The sequence below is a fragment of the Hemitrygon akajei genome, chromosome 1, assembly GCF_048418815.1.
Source record: "Hemitrygon akajei chromosome 1, sHemAka1.3, whole genome shotgun sequence".
Classification (NCBI taxonomy): Eukaryota; Metazoa; Chordata; class Chondrichthyes; order Myliobatiformes; family Dasyatidae; genus Hemitrygon; species Hemitrygon akajei.
This window is the reverse complement of record NC_133124.1, coordinates 22947714-22961043: the sequence shown is the minus strand read 5'-3', so window position 1 is coordinate 22961043 and position 13330 is coordinate 22947714. Positions and strand designations below refer to the sequence as shown.

The 13330-nt window shown below is 43.7% G+C and overlaps 1 protein-coding gene across 1 annotated transcript in view; it reads right to left on the bottom strand.

The window, feature by feature from the left end:
* The window catches only part of kcnv1 (potassium voltage-gated channel modifier subfamily V member 1), a 43135-nt gene extending 30530 nt beyond the window's left edge, over positions 1-12605 (bottom strand). The window contains exon 1 of the mRNA XM_073038981.1: positions 12311-12605. The gene's annotated coding sequence lies outside the window, so the exon portion shown is untranslated. The remainder of the gene's footprint in view (positions 1-12310) is intronic.
* Positions 12606-13330: the final 725 nt, after the last annotated feature.

Here is a 13330-nt window from a genome sequence, read left to right as displayed (position 1 = left end):
TGGAGGACACTATGTAGCTAAGGTTATTGTCAACTTTTAAGAAAAAGCATGAGATGCAGAAGTATCTGATATGGTGTAAAATGGCTGCACAGGTTGATAAAGTGAAAAATAAAGCTATATGACTTGATTGCTTTTATGGGTGGCGGAGTGGACATACATTTCCACCAAAGGAGGTGAAAGATGCTCTTTCTGAACATACCTGACACGCTCTCTTTCAAAAGCTGAATTTAATTCTATTCTACTACTCCTGCGTGCAGCAAATTTCAGCTGTACACTCAATCTATGCCTCTTATAATCTTATACACCTTATCCCTATCATTATAATTGATCTGTGTACTCCGGGGTGGTATGTCTCTACCAAAAGGAGATGTAAGCCTTTCCTTCCCTTGACCAGCCTACAGGTAGCCCTTGGGCAAGGTTCAGCCCCTGCTTAGCCCTCCTGAGCAGGGTCAAGTGAAACCATGGGAGAAGGTGGTGGATGGTCGTATGAACAGCTGGTGCACATCACAGTTCCTGGTTATGTGACCACTGATGCCAGGCAGACAATCATTGAAGATCATTGATAATGGCTGGGGTCGTCCATCTTGTAAAGATACTACCCAGAAGAAGGCATGGCAAACAACTTCTGTAGAAATATTTGCCAGGAACAATTATGGTCATGAGACCATGATTGTCTACATGATATGACATATGATGATGATTCTTTATTAGTTGGGACACCGAGCTCAAGAGTCAGTAAGTTATCCTAAAACAGTTTTAATGATTTGGTAATAGTATTTTCTGTGAAGCACCGTTGTTAGCTGTTTCAATGTGTTGAAACAAAATAGGTTTACTACTTTGTAAATATGTACAGAAGAATCACACAAGTGTGTGAATCAACCTGCTAGAGAAATCAGATTGGTACCAGAAAATTACTCTGCTACTCATTTTCAAAAGGATGTTTAGAATTAATAGGGCAAGAGAGTGAATGAACTACTGAGAGAGACCAACAAATTGAGGGTTAATTATAAATGTCTCACAGGTAAAATGATTCTTTAACACACTACTAGACATTACCAAAGTGTTTCTGCTCAAGTACACAGGATTGTAGCAGATGGTGCATCTACAAGAGCTGGTTATCATTAACCCAGTTTAATGCAGGTGACTTATCAAAGATAATTTTGGAACGAGCGAAGCCTGAACAAGCCCAAGGTAGCTGTGACATTGACATAGCTGTTCAATTGCAGAATGGAAAGTGTGCTTCAAATGCCATCACATTCATCCCCTCTGACTTAGAATGTCCCACAAACTGACCCATGTATTTAGCACTTCCTGAGCATGAAACATTGATTTTACATTTTGGAAATTACTAATGCGGATTTATCTGTGCTGGCTTCAAATTAATTGCAGACTTTGAGCAGTTTTAAAAGTGATTTAAATATTAGCTTTATTTCTCGAAACATCAGAACATATAGTGAAATGCATCTTTCGTGTAAAATCAAATCGATGAATACTGTGCTGGGCAGGAATAAGTGCCACCACTCTTCTGGTGCCACTCTGCATGCCCACAACTAACAGTGCATCTTTAGAACGTGGGAAGAAACTGCAGCACCCGGAGGGACCCCACATGTTCATGGGAAGAATGTGCAAACTCTCCACAGACAGCAGCAGAAATGAACCCGTGCCGCAGACATTGTAATAACATTATATTAACCATTTCGCTACCATGCTGCTGAGATGTTGCAGAGTCACAGCAAATAATTTTTTTTCTCCTCCTTCCTGCTTCCAATCTAATTCTGCAGGTCATGAGGTGCCTGATGAGGCCACTGTGGGTCAGGGGCTGCTTGAAGAGGTGGGTGAATGGGCAGCTTCAGAGAGGTTATGTGTCTTTCACATCCTCCTGATAACCATATAAGGCTGTCAGTGCTTTTTCTGTCTGCTCTTCCATCAATATGAGTGTCCTTGAGTGGGGTTTCCCACAGGTCAGTGAGAAGGTTTCTCTTCTTTCTAATTTCAGCATTCCCAGAAGACGTCAGTAATATGTAGTACTATGATAGAGAATCTTTTTTAACCAGTGAAAAACATTGATAATTAACCACTGATTTGTTGTTCTCTCTCTCTCTCTCTCTCTCTCTCTCTCTCTCAGTAATTTAATCACTTCCATATATTCTAAGTATCTTTCTAAATTTGTGACTCCCTAGATCACCCTTCCATCTCCATCAACATGATCTCCCCCCGGAGATACTTTCTCTCACAACCTACTGGAATTACAATGCCTGCCCTTGATCTCTTCCTTTGGCATCCACCAGGGACTAGAACACTCATTTCCAGAGAAGAAATTGTTCACTTGTACCTCTTCCCAGGTGTCAATATCTCTGAGGATCTAACCTGGACCAACATATCAAGTCAAGTCAATTTAAATCACATTTTATTGTCATTTCGACCATAACTGCTGGTACAGTACACAGTAAAAATGAGACAATGTTTTTCAGGACCATGGTGCTACATGAAACAATACAAAAACTACACTGAACTACGTAAAACAACACAAAAACTACACTAGACTACAGACCTACCCAGGACTGCATGAAGTGCACAAAACAGTGCAGGCATTACAATAAAAAATAAACAAGACAATAGACATAGTAGAGCACTGTAAATTGGTGTCAGTCCAGACTCTGGGTATTGAGGAGTCAACTGTTACATAGTCTGGTCGTGAGAGCCCGAATACTTCAGTGCCTTTTCCCAGATGGCAGGAGGGAGAAGAGTTTGTACGAGGGGTGCGTGAGGTCCTTCATAATGCTGTTTGATTTGCAGATGCAGCGTGTGGTGTAAATGTCCGTAATGGCGGGAAGAGAGACCCCCGATGATCTTCTCAGTCTCACTATCTGACTGGAGCTACAAAGAAGACACAACAGTGGCTATATTTCATAAGGAGTTTGAGGAGATTTGGTATGTCACCAAAGACACTTACCAATTTCTACAGTTGTGCTATGGAGAGCATTCTAACTAGCTGTATCACTGTCCGGTATAGGGGGGCTACTGCACAGGATCAAAATAAGGTGCATGGAGTTGTAAACTTAGTCACGTCCATATAGGCACTAAACTTCATAGTATCCAGAACATCTTCAAGGAGCGATGCCACAAAGAGGCGGTGTCCATCATTAAGGACCCCATCACCCAGGTCAGACTGTGCTCTCATTGCTACCATCTGGGGGGAGGTACAGAAGCCTGAAAACACACACTCAACAATTCAGGTACAGCTCCCTTCCGCTTGCCATCTGACTTCTGAATGGACATTGAACCCATGAACACTACTTCTTTGTTTCTTTTTTTTCACTACTTATTTAATTTAACTGTTTAATGTTAAATGTGTGTGTATATACTGCAATTCACAATTTTTTTCTCTATTATTATGTATTGCATTGTACTGTTGCCACAAAGACAACAAATTTCACAACATACGTCAGTGACATTAAATGTGACTCTGATTCTCATTCCAATTTTGCGCACTGCATTTGGTGTTGATCGACGCACAGCAGGAAAACCAAACAGAGGTTGGATGACTGAGGCATCACAGGTAGATAGGATCATGAGAAGAGCTCTTGTTACATTGACCTTCATAAATCAAGGCACAGAGTATAAGACAACACGAGTGAATCTGCAGATGCTGGAAATAAATAAAAACCACAAAATACTGGCAGAACTCAGCAGGCCAGACAGCATCTATGGGAGGAGGTAATAACGACGGTTCGGGCCGAAATCCTTCATCAGGAGTGAAGTAACATGGGATGGTCGAGCGGGGATAAGAAGTGGGGGGAGGGATAAAGTAGAGAGCTGGGAAGTGATAGGCTGGAGGGAAATGGGCTACGGGGGAGGTGGAGAATTATGAGAAATAAAAGAGAAGGAAAGGTAGGGCTGGGGGAGAGATTATAGTGAGGGGGGAAAAAGAGAGAGAAAGAAAACCAGACTAAAATAATAGATAGGGATGGGGTAAGGGAGGGGACAGGGGTATCAACGGAGGTCTGTGAGTTGGATGTTCATGCCGGCAGGAAGGAGGCTACCCAGGTGGGAGATAAGGTATTGCTCCATCGACCTGCGTGTGGCCTCATCTTGACGGTAGAGGAGGCCATGGACAGACATGTCGGAGTGGGAGTGGTCTGTGGAATTGAAATGTGTGGCCACAGGGAGATCCCGCCACTGCTGGAGGACCGAGCGCCGGTATTCGGCGAAACGGTCTCCCAGTCTGCGGCGGGTCTCCCCAATGTATAAATGGCCACATCGGGAGTACCGGATACAGTATATCACCCCAGTTGACTCGCAGGTGAAGTGGTGCCTCACCCGAAAGGACTGTCTTGGGCCAGGGATGGTGGTGAGGGAAGAAGTGTGGGGGCAGGTGTAGCACTTCTTCTGTTTGCAGGGATGAGTGCCCGGAGGGAGGTCTGTGGGGAGGGATGGGGGGATGAATGGACAAGGAAGTCGCGTAGGGAACGATCCCTGCGGAAAGCCGAGAGTAGGGGGGAGGGGAAGATGTGGTTGGTGGTGGGATCACGTAGGAGGTGGCGGAAGTTACGGAGGATTATATGTTGGATCTGTAGGCTGGTAGGGTGATAGGTGAGGACCAGGGGGACTCTATCCCTGGTGGGCTGGCGGGGGGATGGGGTGAGGGCAGAGGTGCGTGAAATACGGGAGACGTGATGGAGGGCAGAGTTGATAGTGGATGAAGGGAAGCCCCTTTCTTTAAAAAAGGAAGACATCTCCTTTGTCCTAGAATGAAAGGCCTCATCCTGAGAGCAGATGCGGCGGAGGCAGAGGAATTGAGAGAAAGGGATAGCATTTTTGCAGGAGACAGGGTGGGAGGAGGAATAGTCTAGGTAGCTGTGGGCGTTAGTAGGTTTGTAGTAGACGTCGGTGGATAGGCTAGACAGAGTATAAGAGTTGGGATGTAATGTTGAAGTTGTATAAGACATTGGTGATGCTGAATTTGGAGTACTGTGTGCAGTTCTGGTTACCTACTTACCAGAAAGATGTCAGTAAGCTTGAAAGAGTGCAAAGAAAACTTACAAGGATGTTGCTGGGACTTGAAGACCAGAGTTGTAGAGAAATGTCACAAACCCTTCTTTGCGGCTCACAATCACTCAAATTCCATATGAAAGAGACCTCAGTGCAATGTATACCATAGATCCTCTGTGAACCATTGATTTTTCCCAACCCTTTTCTCATGGAATTCAATAACTGCAATCCCACATATACCCATAAGACATAGGAGCAAAGTTAGCCCATTCACACATAGATCCATTTCCCTCTCAACCCCATTCTCCTACTGACTCCCTGTAACCTTTCATGCTCCAACTAATCAAGAACCTCTGCCTTAAATGACCTGGCCTGCACAATTATCTGAGGCAACAAATTCCAGATTCACTACTCTCAGATTAAAGAAATTGCTCCTCATCTCCGGTCTAATGGAGTTTGTGTCCTCTGATCATAGACTCCTCCCATATCCACTCTATCAGGGCCTTTCAACAATGTACAGGTTTTAATGAAATCCACCCTCATTCTTCTAAATTCCTGCGAGTACAAACCCAGAGCCATAAAACACTCCTCATATAAGTATTTCATTCCTGGATTCATTTCTGTGAACCTCCTTTGAACCCACTCCAATGTCAGCACCTCCTTTCTTAGAAAAAGGGTCCAAAGATAGGGTCCACCTATTTTTGTATCATTCACAAAGGTGGCCACAAAGACATTGCTTAACACTTCATGTTGGGAATCATGGATTTATTCAGTTCCTAAAATGCCCAATTGGGGATCTAACTGTTTTCTTATCTAAGGAATTACAAACAAGGACAGAAAACTGCACAATCTTCAGTGAATGTTCATAATTCTGTCATTCATCCTTGAAGTGGTGGGAGGTGGGATCGTGTCCAATGGAACTCCTGTAGTGACGCCCTCAGACTAGGATGATTGAATTCCACAAAAGCAGCACCATCGTTTTCTCAAATGAAAAACTTCCGCCTTTCTAGTTTTAAAAAATTAATGGCAATTTCTCTTACTTGACATCTTCTTGGTGTTTGAAGACAGTTATTAGAATTCTGGAGGCAAATGATCCCGGAGAAATCAGACTGAGCATCCAATAAACTACCGGCAGATTTTAGTGAAGGAAGTTGTCCAGCATTTTAGGAACAAAAATTGTATTACAGGTATACAAATTACTACAGTGGGTTTGTAGTAAGGCAAACTGTAATTTATTTTAGAAGTGCAGAATAAAAACAAACAAGAGACCAATATCCTCCCAAAAGTACCAGTTTGACATTTATGGCACTGAGTATTGATGTTGTTACATCCTCATTTTGTATCCATGACTTTTCTTGCAACAGTTGATTCAAAGCTAAGTTTGTCAGTTAACAGGGATGGGGTGGGAAGGTGGAAAAATAATTGACTTTGAAAATGAATATGGTCAAAAATAAAGTCTGAAGATAACAAGCCTGAAGGAAAAGGCATGCCAAGGTAAGAAAATGCAACGATGACAGATACTAAAGGTGTAATCTTAGAATAAAAGGACAGAAAAGTCTTTAAAGTCAAATGAACAACTATTAAAGACAAATCAAATTGCTTGCTTATACCCAGTATACAAAATAAAGAAACACAGGAGGAACTGAAATACAGTCGTGTAAAAGGACAGGTGACAAGTAAAATATATGGGCTGGAAAATACTTAGGAAAGAGGGGAGGGACAAATATTAATCCAAGGGCTGCAATTAAACACTTATTGCCATTCTTAAAGGAACACTCCACTCACTAAAAGATGGAAACATAATTCTTATGGATTCAGAGTCATCATCATTACGTGCCATGTCATATCATGTAGGTAACCATGGTCTCATGACCATGATTGTTCTTGGCAAATTTTTCCCCAGAAGTAGCTTGCCATTCCCTTCTTCTGGGCAGTGACCCTACAAGATGGGTGACCGCAGCCATTATCAATACTCTTCACAGATCATAAACACAAGAGAGTCTGCAGATGTTGGAAATACAAAGCAACACACACAAAATGCTGGGGGAACTCAGCAGGTCAGCCAGCATCTATGGAAATGAGTAGATAATTGATGTTTTGAGCTGAGGGGGAGAGAGATAAAGATAAAGATATGTATCACGGTACAATCCCTTTGGAGATGGTGGAACTTGTGGAGGATAATATGTTGGATGCTGAGGCTGATGGGCTGGTATTAAGTTGGCAGGGGATTAAGCAGGTGCTACACCTTGTCCAAGGGTAATCAGGCTAATGGAGGGAAGGAGCGCCTGACACTTTATTTGGTAGAGACACCCCACCTCTCTGGAGATCAACTTATGGAGATGGACACACTTATAGACATGAGATGTACAAGATTAAAAGAGGCATTGACAGAGTGGACAGCTAGAATTTACTGCATCCAGGAGTAGTAGAATAGAATTAAATTAAGCTTTTGAAAGATAGCATGTTAAACACTTGAGATGACAAATTGTAGGATGATGGGGAAAGAGCAGGGAATGGGGCCATGAAGTGTCATAGACCTGCTGGGCCAACACCTACACCTGTTGTATTAATTATACGAGTCTGTGAAGAAGGTGGCAGAAAGCCAGTTGTTCCAAATTGCTCATTTTCTGCTATAAATACTGTGTATTTGATTTGTGATATGGAACCTCATTCAGAGGAGTTTACACAGATTTATTTAACATGCTCAATGAAACAAACATGCTAGATGGCTCCCTTCTTACAGAGATCGTCTGAACACCCCTCGGAACACCTCCATGTAGACTTCAGAAGGTGCAGGTCCACCACTCTCCATTGTATATCAACGCCCTGCTGCGGAGAGAGTGAAGAGCACTAAGTTCTTTAGTGTGGACATAAAGGACAATCTAACCTGGACCCACAACACCTCCTCATTAGCCAAGAAGCGACTGTACTTTCTGAGGAGATTGAGGAGTGCAAGTCTCCACGCCTCTATTCTAACAGCTTTCTACAGGAGCACCATCTAGTGTCCAGTCTGTCTGCCTCATTGTCAGGTATGGAAGCAGCAAGCCATCTGACTGCAAGACCCTACAATGGATAGTAAAAGCCATCAAGCGAATGACCGGGGTCTTCCTCCTCACTATTTGTATACAACAGGGAGTGTTGTATAAAAAGGTCTTACGAGTTATTGAGAATCTCTACCACCTATCCCACAATCTCTTTGATCCACTACCATTCGGAAGGAAGGACAGAAACATCAGGACTAGGACTGCCAGTCTGGGTTACGGCTTCTTCCCTCAGGCTAGGACACTAATGAATACCTTGCCACCACTGAAGTCTCATCATCAGGACAGTGAGCTGTTTACCTGTGCTGTGCACTACATGCACTTTGAATGATAATTTATTAACTTATTTTTGATAATCTCTCGATTGGAAAAAGCTGCAGAAAGTTGTAAACTCAACCAGCTCTGTGATGGGCACTAGCTTCCCCAGCATCATGGACATCATAAAAGGCGATGCCTCAAAAAGACGGCATCCATCATTAAGGACTTCCATCACCTACATCCTCTTATCTCAGTGCTACCATTGAGGAGGAGCTACAGGAGCCTGAAGACATGAAGACATTCAATGTTTCAGGAACTGCTTCTTTTCCTCTGCCATCAGATTTATGAATGTAAAATGAACACATGAACATTACCTTACAATGTTTCTCTTGCTCTCGTTTTGCATTACTTAATTTATTTTTTTCATATATACTTCTTATCTTAATTTGTAGTTTTTAAATTATTATGCATTGCATTTTACTGCTGATGCAAAACAACAAATTTCACGACATACACCAGTGACATTAAACCAGATTCTGGTGTGCTGTGTGATATACTGTTATGTTTAGTGAGTTCATCATAGTCCAGAGGAACAATTTCATTTGGTTGTATATATGTACAGTCAGATGGCAGGAAACTTGAATGTAAACTTGAACTTGATTTTTTCTTGCTAACATAATTTACATTTAACTTACCTTAACTGGATATACTATAAACAGCAATGGTGTTTCTGTATAATCACTTCAGAACGTGTCCCAATTGGTAAAAATATTCCAAAACAGATTTCTTGTAAGACGATGAAACTTCAAATAAAAAAATCTCCAATATCCAATAACAATAGAGAAAAAGAAAATGTTAAAGGGGACAGGAATACAGTGAATATGATAGGAAATTATTGGAGCAACAAGCAAGAAGTTTATATGTGAGCAGACACAGCCAATATTTTGCCAAGGACTTTAACAAGTTGACATTATACGCTAAGCAATTAAAGCTTCAGTTGCCGATACAAGACTGTGCCAATATATATAGCTTGAATGCCTAAGACTTTCACTGACTCTACTGAATTTTAACCGATACTAATAAAATGTAATAATCACATATATGCAGAGATTCAACATGTCATTGGAAACCTTGGCAAACTTCTATAGATGTGTGGTGGGAAGTGTGCTGAGTGGTATGTAAAGGTCAATGGCTTTGAATGGTAAATTCGACAAAAGATAGTGGATTCGGCCCAGTACATCACAGATAAAACCCTCCCAACCATTGAGCACATCTACTGTACATGAAACATTGCCATAGAAAGGCAGCATCCATCATCAAAGATCCTCACCACCCAGGCCATGCTCTTTTCTCATTGCTGCCATCAGGTCAAAGGGCCAAGTGCCTCAGGACCCCTCACTGTCAGGTTCAAGAACAGTTACTACCCCTCAACCATCAGGCTCTTGAACAAAAGGGGATAACTACATTCATTTAAGGACTCTTTATCTTGTTATTTCATGCTTGTTATTTATTTATATCTACATTTGCACAGTCCATTGATCCTGTTTACAGTTACAGTTTTATAGATTTGCTAAGTATGCCCACAGGAAAAGAATTTCAGGCTTGCATGTGATGACATGTATATACTCTGATAATAAATTTTACTTTGACTTTATTACCGTTTCAAGGGTAAATAAGGAGAGGGTGGAGATGGATGTCTTTTCACCATGCGCATCAAATCAAATTAAAATTAACCCATGCAAGGAAAAATATTACAGTATTGTACAAAAGTCTTAGGTACCCTAGCTATATCAATGTCCCTAAGACTTTTTAAAGGTACTGTTTAAGGGAACTCCAAGTCCCCTCCACTCACCACTGTTATCGCTGACGTTTGCCTATCTTACCTCAACTTGGCTCACTGTTTGGTACTACCATGGCCTTAAGCTCATTGTGGCTTCTACTCCCCTCTTGCCTACCTGTGTGTTACACCATTAGACTCCCAGAATTCAGCAGAACTGCAAAAAGGGTTCCCACCTCTCTTGTTACAAAACTGCCCAGCGGACCGCAGCCAGATACATCCCCTTTCAAATGACTGAGATGAATCCTTGTCAGGAGAAAAGTAAGTGCGGCTTCCTTCAGTTAGCTGTTAGTTTTTAAGTTAAAAATGTTGATTGACATTGTAAAACTTTGTGGTTGTGCCTTAGTTCATTGTTGCAGATGGATTGTCAACAGCAGTTCAAACTGCCTGCAAATTCAGCCCTGCTGTTTGCGCTAAGACAGTCTCTGTGCCCCAGCCAGCCAGTGCAGTCCGGGCTCCCAGTGCCGAGCTTGTCCCCGGGCCAAGCTGGGAGAAGTGGCCCATGAACTCTGGGCAATGGAAGATCAGCTTCAGTGAAGCATTCAGCCAACGACAACCAGTAACACGCTGTTTCGAACATTCCGAGGCACTTCACCGAAGCATTGTCGAGGCCTCGCTGAACAAGGAGGTAACAGGCAATTGCTCAAAATCTCAGAGGTTCATTTTAAAGGGCACCGCAAGAAAATAAGAGTGGCAGAGAGGTGTTCCTCGTTAGGGAGTGAGTTTTAGAGCTTCAGTTGAAAGCAAGGCAATCAATGGCAACGCTGGGGAGTTTGGTGCGGATCAAGAGGGGAGCATTGAAAAAAAATGTGGATTGCTCAGAGTCTGGGAGGAGGCTTGGTGGGTCAGAGGGGCAAGGGTGTGGGAAGCATTTGCTGGTAAGCTTGACTGTGAAATTCAGTTATTTCTTATTATCTGCCCACAATACAGTTTCCCAGCAACACTCCATTCTGTATTCTGGAGCTGCTTTCCCCTTGTACTACCTGCAAGTTTTATGTTTGGAAACGGCCTGCACAGACGATTTGCCAAGCCAAGTGTTTCACTGTGTCTTTTTGTTTATATTTTTATTGAGATACAGCACAGAGCAGGCCCTTTCGCCCCCTGATTTAACACTAGCCTAGCCTAATCACGGGACAATTTACAATGACTAACTGACCTACCGACCGGCTGGTTTGTGAATTGCGGGACAAAACCGCATCACCCTACGAAAGCCACATGGTCACAGCGAGAACATACCAACTCTTCACAGGCGGAATCGATCCCGGGTCGCTGGTACGGTAAAGCGTTTTTGCTAAATGTGACAATCATACACTAAGATAAGTAAAACAGGAGTGGATATAAGCCACCCAAAGGTTAGGGCTCACCTTTTGAAAATAACCTCGTGGCAACGTTACTCGACCGCCTACCGCGACAATTCACAGAAACGCCTTCCGATAAACACTCCAGGCTGCTTCACAAGAAAGTCGTCAATTAAAATGTCACGAACACAAGGAGGTATTGGAAGCAGTGATCACAAGCGAGGTCAAATGCTAGTTTAGAGACTAGTTTTGGGTTTGAGAAACTAAGGCTGAATTTCCTACGTTTCCATCCTGGGACAGCAGAGAGCCAGTACCAATTTCTGTCAGGTCCAGAGTAGGGAAAAACACCAGTCTGTGGATTCCCCGTATTGTCCGCTCTGCCGTACGTTAAAGCCCGTTGGAAATTCGAGTTATTAGCGTTTATTTAAGATTTGTTTCTTTGCCTCAGAACTGCCGAAACCACGAGTCAGCAGCGGGCAGGATTCAGGAAGCATTTACTATTATCAGAGTAAAACAGTATAAAGTGCGTCTATTTAATGTGACGGAGAGTTAAAATTACTTCGCTGTTCGATTTCTTAAGCGTCTAGTCCTTAATGGTTTCGCTTTCAGATCTCGTTCGATTAATTTTCTGCGTAAACACAGCCGGATCGCGTTTAAAACCTTCGGAATCACATGCCCGCCACAACTCAAACCTTCACGGTTACCTGGTCCGTGGGGTGGTTCAACGGGATCGCGCGCGGGGTATTCACAGATAAAAGAAAAACGCAGGCCAGCAAATTTCAAGTGCACCAGAGTCGATGCAAGACATGCAAAAGTTTACAACGAAGTGATAGATTGGGAGACAGAGTTCAGAGAGAAGCTGAAGGCTGCGCTGGGAGACGTACCTCGCTGGAGGTCCCGGGCAGAAGCCGGTACTGGCGTGAATGGCGATCCCTTGCCCAGCGTTATGAGCTCGGTCTGAGAGCGGTTACCCGGGCAGCTCCCCGCTCAGCCCCTTTCACTCCGATCCACATGGTCCTAGGGGAAAGCGTATCGACATCCTTCCCGGCAGCTGCGGCTGCATTTGAACATCGAATACCTGTCACCGTGAGCCTCCCTCGTTGGGAGCACTCGGCGGACCCGCATCGAAGTTGCGATCAAATGCTCCGCCAGGACATTTTCGATGCAGTTGTATGGCTCCTACAAGTCAGCCCGACAGGCGGCACCTCCGAACTGCCCGGCGCCAGGAGTCACTCTCCCTCCGGGACGGTAGCCGGAGATCGCCCGGGACCTGGGCGACCTTTCCCGTCAGGCGGCTCCCTGCAGTGGGTCGGCTCTGCTCTGACCGGTCCCTGTGCCTAATCAGCCTGCGAAAGCCAGAGAAACCAAACACCCACCTTCATGTGCAACTCGGTTGAAATGAAGAGAGTTCCCAAACCCCACGTCGTGTGGCACACGGTGGGTTCGATAAAGTGCAGCCGTTCCGGCTCCCGCTTCACAGACAACACAAAGAGGTTTCATTAAACCAAAACATTTGAAACCTCCACTCTTCTTTCTGTTTTTATCCGATCCCAGCTCCCCATTGTCACAGTAATTTTAAAACCCAAATTAAAATTTTAGAACTATTTTGTCGACGCCACCTTCTACCTCTTACATTAGAGCTAAATTACTCGTTAAAATCTCTTACATTAAAGCTAAATTACAGAGGCTGCGACTGCCACTTCGGAGTCATAACCTCGAGAAACTCTGCAGATGCTGGAAACCCGAAGCAACACACACTGTAGGAACTCAGCCCGTCGGGTAGCATAGATGGAGAGGAACAGTCGACGTTTGGGACTGAGGCCCTTTCTCAGGGCAGAGAAGGAAAGGGGGAGACGCCAGAATATGAAGTTGGAGGGCGGGGTGAGGGTAGAGGTTAGCTAAAT